This window comes from Otolemur garnettii, unplaced genomic scaffold, assembly GCF_000181295.1.
Source record: "Otolemur garnettii isolate 467f Iridium unplaced genomic scaffold, OtoGar3 scaffold00025, whole genome shotgun sequence".
In the NCBI taxonomy this organism is placed as follows: domain Eukaryota; kingdom Metazoa; phylum Chordata; class Mammalia; order Primates; family Galagidae; genus Otolemur; species Otolemur garnettii.
This window is the reverse complement of record NW_003852420.1, coordinates 9,268,515-9,273,046: the sequence shown is the minus strand read 5'-3', so window position 1 is coordinate 9,273,046 and position 4,532 is coordinate 9,268,515.

The window sequence follows — 4,532 nt, the reverse complement described above, 5'->3', positions numbered from 1 at the left end:
AAAAAAAAAAAAAGAAAAGAAAAAAAAAGAAATGCTGATGTAAAGGACGAATAGTTACTATCTCCATGAGCCTGCCTTCTTTATATACTACTGGTTCCCAGTGGACTTGATTAATTCTGGGTTGCAAATCAAATACTGATATATTTATAAAGTGCTAATCTTATGAGTAATTGATTAAGTAATTAAATCAGCAGAATGGGTCTAGGAGTCACTCAAACCAATAGGCTGCAAGTAAATTGGTGGGGGATTGAGTTATTCTCTCTAGGTTGACAAAGAAGTCGAACTATTGCTCATGCTTTTCAGTGGTCAAATCCGGTTACCAAGTTACTTTCCTCCAGCTTTTTGCCTCAGAACTCCAGGTTGGTGAAGGGAGGAAAAAAAATCCTTGGGGTTGATGCCCTGAAATATCTGGAAACACTAGGCTGATTCAGCAGATGCTGTGGGTTCCAGTACAGTACAATTCCCCAAAATGACTGAAGACTGGGTTGAAGTTCCCCGGAATTAACATGAAATAGAACTTCATGAATTGAAATGTGTTTGTAAATGACTTGTAAATAATAGTTTCATTCTTCATCAGTGTAAGGTGGTGGCCTTACATCTTATCATGAGATCTAAGGCCCAAATGGAATTGCAAATCTTTCCAAGGGCTTTCATTCTTTTCTCTTTGGAGGATAGAGTTCGGAAAGGCTTATAGCTCTGCCCCTCTGACCCAATCGTTCTGAGTCACTTTAGGTCCCACAGTTCACTTTGGCTACAAGCCAGTACTTTTTTCACCCCTATATTATTTGGGGTGATAGGCAGAAAAGCTCTGCTGAGAAACAGACTGAAGTTTTGACCACTTAGTCTGTTCCTATCTCTGAAACCCTGGGCAGGTTGTTAAACTTCCCTGAATCCACTTCCCAATGTTTAACATGAGAAGAATAACCTATCATTAAAATGCATAATCTGATGTTGTATATGCACAAAAAAATATGTGAAAGTATTTAGTAAAATGTTCAGCAAACATAATTAAGGAAGTGAGAATAGTAGGACTAGAATTTTGAGTCTCTGTTCTACCCAATATTTGACAGTATTTAGTAAAATATGCACAAATGAGGGTCCTCACCAGACCCACTGTTTATAGGAGAAAAGGATGACTATTTTCCAGAGCTGCTCTGTGTAATAGAAAAGTTATTCGAAATGTGACTTATGTGAATTATGATGTGCTACAGAAAATACAGTCTGGATTTCAAAGGCTTATTATGAAAATAAGAAGGCAAAGTATTTCATTAATAGTTTTATAGTGATTATATATGTTCTTACTTGGGGCATACTGGGTTAAACAAAATATATTTTTTAACTCAATTTTACCTGTCTCTTTACTTCTTTAAAAATGTGGCTAATAAAGAATTTAAAATGATATCTGTGGCTCAGCTCTGTGGCTTGCATTATGCTTCCATTGTACAGTGCTCTTCTATAGCTTCCTCATGGACCAACATAATTTAATGGGGGGGGGGCATTAAATCTCAAGATGGTTACTTTCTCTGGAAATCTGTGCCTCTTAATTTTTATACATTTTCCCTGGTGATGCTGTGATTTTAGACCTTGCTCTTGGAGTCCTTCCATCTTAAAATTGTATCGTTTTGAAGTTTTAGAAATTAAACATCCTTGAACAAATGGTCTCAATATCTTTGCCAGGTTTTTACCAGCCACTTTCTCTTCTTGTTCTCCCCCCACCCCCCGCTTTTTTCTTATTAAAGACCTTTAGTTGCGGTCTGTGTCATTTAAGATATTACCTGTAATTCTTGGAGCTTTGGGTTACATTGTACCAGCCTGACCTCTTTGGGGCTGGAGACTGTAGTAGCTGAGGTCAGTTTCATGAGTGCCCTCTGCCTACGGAATTGACCTCCAAGAAAAACCTTGGACATCAATGCTCGGATGAGCTTCCCTGGTTGGCAGTACTTCACATGGGTTGCCATACATCATTGGTGGGAGAATTAAGTTCTGTTTACGTGACTGCACTGGAGGAGGACTGGAAACTTGTGCCTGGTTTCTCTTGGACTCCTCCCTATGTGGCTTCTTCCTGTGCCGGTTTTAATTTGTATTATTTCTCTGTAATAAACCATAACTTTGAGAACCACAGCTTTTCTGAGTTCTGTGAATCCTTCTAGTGAATCATCAGACCTGAGACTGGCCTTGGGAAACCTATCCGGGTTCACCACCTATTGCATATCAACAATATTACTGATAAGGAAAGTGGGGCAGAGACAGGTGTGGGGGCTGGGAATAGGACCCTAAAACCTGTTGCTTGTTTCTGATAAACCAGGAACTGTACAAGATGCAAGATGCTTCCACGCAATCCTTATCAGATAGAATCCATGCAATAACTCTCTGTATCTGTTTTATATGGGAGGAAATGGAGGTCCAGTCTCCAACTTCTAATAGGTCAGTTTGATACAATATGGCTTGAAGCTCCAGGTATATAAAAACCATTCACCATAACTGAATGGTAGAACCAGATTCAGGATGGGTTATTTTTTATCCCATGCTTTGGTTCCAACATACTGAAGCAAAAGATGCAGACACCTGTGGCCGTGGCACGTGGAACAGAGGCTTGGGTTCTGTACTTAACGCTGGAGTTTGCTGCCGAGTTCCTGGGCATGCGTGTGGTTCGCTGCTTTTGTCGACCTGAGAATTCTCTCTGATAGGTTGGGCGTGCATGTCCTGCACAGGGGGAGGTAATACCCTGAGTGGCCTTCAACCAATGAGGAAAGTTACTGGTAAAAAAATACCCGACTTTCCTCACCCATTTTTTGGGACAATACTCAGGCATGTTCCCAACAGTCTCCAAATGACCCCCCAGGAAACTGAGTCTGGGTCGCGCACCTCAGTGTCACTCTGCAAAGTGCCCTCTATTCTAATTTTTCCCTTACCCATCTCACTTCCCCATTTCTTTCACTGGGACCTGCTGTTTTCCCCCCAGGTAAACCACTTGAACCCCAATTCTAAACTTAGCATCTATTTTTGGTGGAAACTCAAACTAAGAAAAGATTTAAAATCACAACTGAATAGCTCTATACAAAGCAAAAAGCAAAGGATCTGTGGGACCGTGGCACTATAGTTACACCCTGTATTCTGTATTTTTAAGTGTCACCTTCATAACATACATATATAGTCCTTTGTCCCATATTTGACTTAAGTTGAATTACTATGTACCATTCTAGCATGAAATATGTACGTGCTACAATTTGCCATGCAGGGTTCTATATTATAATATGTTCTTTGTACTTTAGTTTACTTGGATAATTCTTGTTTTCCACCCTTAATACCATTAAAGTATGTGCCTAAATGAACCATCATTTATAAAGCTGAAAGCTGATATTTACTTAGTCAAAATTAGACTTCCTAATGCCTGTTAAAGGGAAAACCCATTGGGGGAAAAAAGCATAGAGGATAATGCTCATATTATTTTTCAGACAATAAACAACCTTGTATAATCCTATTATGAACATTAGCATACATTTCACAGCCCATCTAGCAAACAATAAAGGTTGTGACTCTGTGTATTTGAAATGCTACCCAGGGCATTGTAGTAACAAAAATGGTAAATCCTACAGCTGTGTCAGTGGGTCAAAAAGCGGTCATGGTAAATTTCTCAGACATTGAGAATGACCCAGATAGACTTTTATGAAGATAAGCTGTGTGTTAGGGAACATGTTTTTCAAAGCTAATCAGGTCTGAAGGGGTAGGATGTGAGAAGCCAGGGTGGAGGAGGGGAGAGCATGACCATGACCTGGTTTTGGTGATTCATGGTTAAATGAAACTGTGACAAAATGCCACTGTCTTGTGGAATGCAAATTGTTATTATAAAAACATCCTTTATGAGTCAGAGAAAATACAGTATCTGCTTCCAGTTAAAGAATTCTTGTCTAGAACTTAAAAAAAAAAAAAAGAAAAGAGGTCACAATTGAATCAATTTGCCTGAGAATTTCTAACCTAGACGATTAAAAGACTTTGGATTCATTTTCCTAACTCATATTGGGCAATAGCGACTTATTGATAAATGTTAGGCTCCAATAGGAATATTTAAAATAATGTGAGGTTTTGGAGATTTGGGGGGCTGAGGTTCCATGTGCATATTTCATGCTCCTGCTGTATGATGGGTTGGTCTGATTGTCTTGATTTATTTCCTTTCTCTGTGCTTATCTCTTTCTAAATGAAATATTAAATTTACCTGAGGATTGAGTATAAAATGTGAACTCATATTTCCAAGGAGTATGATATGCATCATACAATGTACTCTGACTTCACTTCTGTCTGAGTTAAACCTGGAAAATAGATGCTGCCGCCATTAATTTTTATTTCATAAGAGTGAGCCTGTATCTAAATGCCTTCAGTAAAAGAGCAAACAATTCCATCTATCACTGGGCCAGAGTCATGAACAAAACCTTCTCTGAGGAAGGCAGACAAATGGCTAACAAACACATGAAAAAAATACTCATTGGCCCTGATCATCAGAGAAATGCAAATCAAAACCACCCTGAGATATCACC